The following is an 8,333-nucleotide window of genomic DNA, read 5'->3' as shown; positions in this document are numbered from 1 at the left end:
GCCTGCAGCTCTGGGTAAGACACCCTCAACTTTCACCCCAGGGCAAGAATTGCTAGTTATGTCTCTAAATCGCAGTTGAGAAATTAGTCTGAATTTGGAGAGTTTTACTTCTACTAATAAGGTCTTACCCTTCCCATGTGAAACAATTCATCAGTTGGTGAGCATTCTTTAAGTGACTGCTATATATTATACAGCCATTCCTGGGAAGAACTAGGGCTAGACAAGGTAGGCAACCATTGGGATCATTTCACATAGTCAAAGCAATGAGGGATACTATGTATTTGAATAGAATTTGAATTGAATTTTAATACCAGGAGATCTCCTTTTCCATTGCATGTAGGTATTTTTCTGTGATAAGTTTTAGTTCGTAGAGTGAGAAATCACAGCCTGTGATAGATAGTCACAGGTAGGCCAAGGAGTGTAATTTTCAGACCTTGTCTGGTCCATCCAAATGCCTTATCCCCACTTCCCCACTCACATTTCCACCCCCCACCCATCTCTGAGGCAAACAGAATGCCACAGGCATCCAAATATCCACCTCCAAATAGTGTTGTGGGAAGAATCTAACAGATGGTGGACCACAGCTGGTGCAGCATAAGTCTGGAGTGCTCAAAGGGTGAGCCTACTGCCTCCCAAGCAGCCAAGTCAGGGGCCAGCCCAGGCCAGAAGAGGATGCCCACCTTATTTTTGAATTTTTCCTTTGTCAGATGAAAAATGGAATACCAGTGCCTCTGATCATTGCAGCCGGAGGCGGTGGAAGAGCCTATGGGGCCAAAACAGATACTTTCCATCCAGAAAAACTGGAAAATAACTCCTCTGTTCTAGGTCTGAATGGCATTTCTGGAGCCGCAGGTAATGTGACCACATACCACTGCTCACAAAACATAGCCAGGCTCAGATGTCTAGGGACTAAGCTGGTCCTTGGGTGTCAGTAAGGACACAGGAACTGCTCTTTGTGGTTGGGGCAGGGCTGGAGGTGCTGGTGAGGGAACATGGATGGAGTTGGGAGTTGAGGAGTACAACTTACTATGGCAAACAAGTAACTTCCTGGTCAGGCTCGTTCTTAGTTGTAGTTGAGGTACCAAAACTCCTGAACACTATTTCTCATGACATATCCATTATTATGATTGTGATAACTTACATTTAAAATATATTTTAAGATTTGGAGATCCCTTGTAAGGGTCTCATGATGTCTGACTGCAAGAATCCCACCATCTCTGACATAGGCATAGCCAAAAATAAAGAAATAAAGACCTGATCTTTTACTCACCGTGATACAGAACCCTAATTGCCTGTTCTTGCAGTGTTATCTTTGCCAAGACATCAGGCAGCATAGTCTGATGCATAAGATTTCCCCAGGTACACAAACACAGGGGATCAGAGAGACCCAGAAAAGGCCTTGCCAAAACACCACACTGCTGTCAGACACCTAGGCCAAGTACTACTGCTCTCTAGAGTTTGCAAGTGAGAAAACTGAAGCCCTGAGAGAGGAAATGATTTGCTCAGTGTCATGCAGCTAGTAAGAGACAGAGTTAGTGCTTGAACTCAGGGCTTCCGACTTCTCGTCCCATGCTCTTACCCCTATACCATGCTATCTGCTCATGCAAATCCAAATAATGAGACTCTTGCTATTTCAAGCTACTTTATTATTCCCCATGTGGCATAGTTGCATTTTGACTTGTTTTGTGTCACAGAAAATCTCCAAGGGAATTAGGAACCAAATATAAACTCTCTGACTCAAGAGTGACAAATTGTCACCCTGACTTGATATATTCCCAAGACCTCCACCACGACCAACCTGCATTTGCATCCAAAAGAAAAACAAGGAGCTCCTTCAAAATCCACAGGATTTGTCTTCTTGCCCTTAGGAGCAATGGAGGCCTATAGAAGAGAATGTAGGCTATTCAGGAGAGCAAGGCCTTCTGCCTGCTCTGTCCTACAATCTCTGTCTCTCTGACCTCCACCACCTAACCCCCATCAACTGGAAAGCTAATCTCACTGACCCAGAGCTACAAAAGTAAAACATGAAGCCTGGGCTGGTTTCTGCTGAACAGTTTCCTCTGGAGGCAGCAGTTATAGAAAGGGGGAAAAAAGATCTTGGGATATTCATTTTGTATTGCTTTTTCAAAAAATCTCAATACTCAGTCTAGAAGAGAATATTTAGGTAACATTTCAGTGGGGTATTAGATTAATTCATGAAAACAAAAAGAACCTGGCAAATCAGCTTTCTTTCAGATCAGAAATACACAGACAACAGAAGGAGCATCAGAAGTTCCAGGATCATCATTTTAGAGTGGGACAGGACCCCACCTAATTCAGTCCTCTCCTTTTATAGAAGAGGAAGGTGAGGGTCAGAAGGATTAGGTAACTTGTAGATGATTATACATGGCAGAACCAGGATTCACACCAAGGTCTTCTGAACCCTCCCCACCTCTGATTCATTGCTTTTTCTATGGCATCAGTCGCTGGTTTTGACCCTTGGTAGACTTACAGCTAGAAAGAGACAAAGAGCCAGACAGAAGCAGGAGAGGAGGCCTAGGTTCAGAGGTTTGGGGAGAGCCCCAAGGCACTGAGCCAGCATTAGTAGGTGAGGTCAGACACAGGTGAGCTACAGGAACCCACTTCTGATTCTGTTTTATCAAACTGCTGTTGTCCTAAAGGCCACAATATAAACTCCCTGGCCCACTGGCCCATCTCTCCTTCAGGGACTTGACTCATGTTCTCCTATGAGGCTCCTGACCCCATCCTGCTATCTACAGGAGCAGGGACATGTCCTTGCATTCATTGAGAAGGCTGGGGATGGGGTTGGGGGTGGTGGTAAGAAATCTATTGGAAATGCCATGAAAAGGGAGAAAAAAGAAAAAGTAGAAAGTTACATGATAACTTTATAATATGTTTTAAAAGAATAGCAAGTTATACATAATAGATTTGCAATTTCATATATAAACATATTTTTTTCTATTCTACTGTTTTGGAAATTTTTTTTCAGTTCTTAAGTCCAGAATAAAATAAGTTTTAAGAAAAAGAAAGAAAATGCCATGAGAAACAGTGTCTAGTCCCAGTCTTAGTGGGAAAGATCAGCTACATTGACAGAACAGCCTTAAGATGCCTTAGTCAGTAATAGTCCCTTCACTTTAGGGAAACACATTTGAAGGCACGCATGGGATTTTGCAGATGTATGCACCTAAAAGAGGCAAAGCAGAAAGAGACCTGGCCTCAGAATCAGCAATGCCAACATTCAGGACCCATCTCTGACCCATACTAGTTGTGTGACCCTGGGCAAGTCACTTAATGTCTCTAGGCCCCCAAGTCACTAAGACTATAAATTGCAGAGAAGGTGCCAACCTTTATTGGTTAATGAAGTTTCCTCTTCTGTGAGTTCCCAAATCACTTGCCCAAGTCATTTTCCTGGTAACCCCAGAAATCACTCACCTTCCCCTGCCCACAGTATCAGCAGAACACAGCTTTCTGCGGAAGCTGTGTCTTCACATCTTCCTACCCACTCACATGCAAGACTTTAATTTGGGCCAAGCAGGTCAGGATTGTAGATTCTTAGATTCAAAGATTGTTGAAGCTGGAAGAGACTTTAGGCATTATCCAATTTAACTTTCCCCTACCTTCTCATTTTACAAAAGAAGCAACTGAGTCCTAGAGAAAGGAAAGGACTGGCTCAAGATCACATGGCTAGATTGTGCACATCTGATCCTGGAATCCTGATTTCTTGACTTATGCTGAAGACCTGCCTCAGGAATGATGCTTGGCTGGGGTGGGATGAAGTCTAAAGGCCAACAGCACTTTCTTTTATGACCTTTGTCATTCTATCCTGCTTAACACTCACCCCAAGATGACCCTTTGACTTTTGCCCTCCTTGAAGACTGGGAGGTACCTCTTGGGGTGGGAGTTAGGGGCTGTGGGGAGTGAGATTAAAGAGCTAAAATTTGGGAGTTGATAGGGACAGGGAGGTGAGAATGAAATAAACTTAGCTCCAAAGCTTCTGAATCTCAGATCCATGCTCATCTACACATAAGCCCACTTCCACATATATTTGGGGAACAGTTGCCTCTGAGGCTAGAGGGGAAGGGGTGGATCCAGGCAGAGAAGGAACAGATCTACTCAACAGGCATCATCTCCCTTCATTTCCAACCAGAGAAACTGGAGGCCGCCAATTCTATTGCAGATGCTCTGGGGAAGGGACTATGAAACCAATGTGCTCAGAGCCTAATAGCCCTTTTAAGGTTTGCCAAATGTTCCACCTGTTGTTGTTGTTGTTGTTGTTTAGGCATACGTTTTATAGATAAGGAAGTTGGTTAAGTGACTTGCCCAGGGTCACACAGCTAGAAAGTGTCTGAGGCCAGATTTGAACTTAGGAAGATGAGTCTTCCTGATTCCAGACCTGGCTGCTCTATATTGTCTTATTTGAGCCTCAACACAACCCTGGGAGGGAGATACTGTTATTGTCCTCATTTTGCAGTTGAGAAAACTGAGGCAGGCAGCAGTTTAAGTAACTTGCCCAGAGTCAGAGGGCTAGGAAGTATTTGAAGAGAGACTGGAACTCAGGTCTTCCTGGTTTTAAGTCCACCTTTCTGCCCAGACTCAGTGGACTCCAGCTTTGTCCACAAATTTTACTTCCTGGGCTCTCCTCACTCTGGGGTTGTTTTCTCCCTCTCTCCTCTGCAGGTGGTGGAGGTGGCTGGAATGATAACACTTCCTTGCTTTGGTCTGGAAAATCTTTGCTGGAAGGTGCTACAGGAGGACATTCCTGCCCCCAGGCCATGAAGAAGTGGGGGTGGGAGACAAGAGGGGGTTTCGGAGGGGGTGGAGGGGGGTGCTCCTCAGGTGGAGGAGGCGGAGGATACATAGGTAAAGATGCTTCGCGTTCAAGGTGTCAGTTTCCCTCCCTTAGTTATAGAAGTCAGGCAGGCTCTAAGTCCCATTTCCCTCATCCCTTCTCTTCCCCACTCCCCCAAACCCTTTTCCCTCTTTTTTCCTCCCCTGACCCTCGCTTGTGATGTCATGGCCCACCCCTTCCCCTTTAGCTGGTGGGGGGGAGAATGTGAATGGGGTGGGCATGGTGGCAGCTGCTGAGCCGCCATCTTGCCTCAAGCCCCTGCCAGGATAGCATCAAGATCTCACTATGATTCTTGATCCCCTCCCCGTCTCAGCCACCGGCCATCCTTGCTGGAACAAGAGGCTTCAGCCTCTCCCAGATCATTCTCTGAGCACCCCAATGAGGTGCCAGATTGAAAACCTTAAAGACTGAACTCCTCCAGGGGTGATGGCTGGTAGCAGCTTCTGCCCAGCCCAGTGCCTCCTTCTGGATGGCCATGCTTGATTCTAAACCAATACCACTCCCCCTAAGGGATGGATTGGTAATTTGTCCACCCCTCCAGTCATTGGACTGTCCCCACTCACTTGTCACATCAGAGCCCCCATATGGGGCCAAAGAGAAGCCACTCTCCATGCTGATGTTAGAGGGGAATTTGGGTTACCCCATTCCCTAGACCCTCTGGTCTCATCAGCAGGCAGCAACAGGCCATTGACCTAGCTGCCCTCCTCTTGGCTCTTGCCCAAGACCAGACCAGGACTGATGAACCAAGAGGAGAGGAAGTGGTATAGCCCCCCTAGATTAGAGTAATGTGCATGCACTGTGATATCTGTGTATTTTTTTAAAAACTTTAATGCTTCATGTAAAATGCTTGTGTTGACCATATGCATTCATTCTTCAGGCTCTATGAGGGTGAGAAAATCAGGCAGGGGGTGCGGTGGGGGGGAATGTGTCCAACCCCATCTTGAAGCAAAGAATAGGAACTTTGGGGACGGAGGGGTGACCATGCTCAATTCAATGTGGTTACAGCGGTCTTTGACTTCCCCCCGTCACTCTTCTCCACGTATCCTGACCTGGTGGGGCAAAGAGCAAGAGATGCTCCTTCCACAGGCTGCTAATGGGAATGTTACAAGCTAAGGCCTGGAGGTAGGGGAAATCACCCTACGGAACCCAGAATTTCTCAGATTCCGGTCCAAATGAATCCTCCTAAGAGAATTACAGCACAGTGCAAAGAGCATTCAGGTCGGAGGTCTGACTTTAAAGTCGCTAGACCTGAGTTTAAATCCTGACTCTTCCATTTTACTGCCCATGTGACTCTGAACCAGTTATTTAGGCTCCTGAGACTCTCTGAGACTATTTCCTCACATGCAGAATGAGAGGGTCAGACTAAATTCTCCAAAGAGCTTCCAAGAGTAAGTATGGCAGTCTGCCCAATAACCCTGCAGAGTATAGTCAGTTCTACTCAGGGTACCCAGATTTAGAGCTGCCCAAGCAGGTAACTTCATTAACTGTGCCCATGACCATGTTGAACCAAAACCCCAGGAGCTAAGATTTGCTCTGCTCTGACCCCTCTCCCTTACTATAAATATACTATACTATACTATACTATACCATATTATACCATATTATACCGTACTATACTATACTATGCTATCCTCCCTGCCTGATGTCAGCTCCCCTCAGGACCCTGTTTGCTCTGGCTAGCATGCTGTGACTTATAGATGTGTGCATATATGTACGTGTTTGTGTGTGTCATGATTCCCTATCCGGTGTTCAGCTTTTCTCTGGTTTGCTACAGGGGGTAACGCAGCTGTGAACAATGACCCTGAAGTGGATGGGGAGGATGGGGTCTCCTTCATCAGTCCACTGGGCATCCTGTACACCCCGGCTCTGAAAGGTACCCCCCTCTCTCCCTTCCAGACGGCAGCAGTCAGGTCTCTCCAGACTACGACACCAGGCCATGACTGGGCCTCAGGACAATATAGATCCATAGTGTGTTGGGTTCTGTGGTCACATGACAAGTGATCCACTTGCAAAGAGGAAAGCCCACACCTCCAACCCAGCTAGTTCAATCAATCATGAATGTGTCAGACACTGTGCTAACCATGGATATACAAATAGAGGCAAAAACAAAACAAAATACTCAGATCCAGCAAGAGTTTATTAAGTAATTATCACATGCCAGGCATTGTGCTAAGCACTCGGAATTCAAAGACAAAACTGAAGCAGTCCCTGCCCCCAGGGGGCTTACATTTTATATACAAATATACCACACATACACACACAAACATGCACACACACACACACATACACAAACACACACAAACATAGACATATACACACACATACACAGACATACACACACAAACACACACACATACACACACAAATGCACACACACGCATACACAAACACACACACACATAGACATACACACAAACACACACACATACACACACAAACATAGACATATACACACACATACACACACACACATAGACATACACATACACCTATACACACACACACACACATAGCCATTTCAAGACTCTCACCAAGACATCCATGATTCCTTCCCCACCCACCAGCCCACCTAGACAAATGTATGCCTCTTCTACTTCCCCTCAAATAACGTAGTCCTCCACTGCATGGAGTGATGTTACTGAGGAGAACATAGGAAACAATGCACAGATAATCCACAGAAACCATATGGAGAAGAGGAGAGCCTCTGAGAGCCCTCCTGGTCCATCCCCATCAGTGGAACCCCTGGGTGTTGGTAGATGTTCTGATGGGTTGGCAAGAGCGCCAGCCTCACTGACGCAGGCTGACAATGGTGTTTCCTGCCCCTCCCTTGTTACCCCAGTGATGGAGGGCCATGGGGAGGTGAACATCAAGCTTTACTTGAACTGCAGCCACTGTGAGATGGATGAGTGCCGCATTGACCCAGAGAGCCACAAAGTTATCTGTTTCTGTGAGCATGGCACAGTATTGGCTGAAGATGAGGTCTCCTGCATAGGTGAGCAAGCAGACTGCCTCCTGGGGCCAAGGGTGCTGCTGGGAGAGGGGCTGATCCCATGGTTACTGTTCTGTACTGTTTCCTTGCCCCACTTCCTGCTGGGATAAAGGGAACCAACTGCTTAAAAGCAGATGAAGAGAGACCTTAGCTAGTCATGGATCACAGCAGAATTCAGGCTCAGTGGGACCTTAGAGGTCACTGAGTCCTACTCACTTACCCAAAATCACACAATTAGTAAGTGTCAGAGCTGGGTCTCAAACTGAAGTTTGCTGTCTTGACTAGCAGTCCTTTGGAGTAGTATGGAAACAACTGAGATTGTTGCCTAGCTAGCAGTAAATAATTGGTTAAAATAGGAAGCTATAGGAAATTGGTGTTTTCCTTCCCTATCTCATTCCTCAGTGGCTATGCCCTAGGTGGTCTCCCACTATGGTGACCTCCCTAGAGGCTGCATTTTGTTTCTACTAGACCTTCCACCCCCAGTAGAAGTGAGGG

Source organism: Notamacropus eugenii, chromosome 1, assembly GCF_028372415.1.
Source record: "Notamacropus eugenii isolate mMacEug1 chromosome 1, mMacEug1.pri_v2, whole genome shotgun sequence".
In the NCBI taxonomy this organism is placed as follows: Eukaryota; Metazoa; Chordata; class Mammalia; order Diprotodontia; family Macropodidae; genus Notamacropus; species Notamacropus eugenii.
This window is presented reverse-complemented; position numbering follows the sequence as displayed.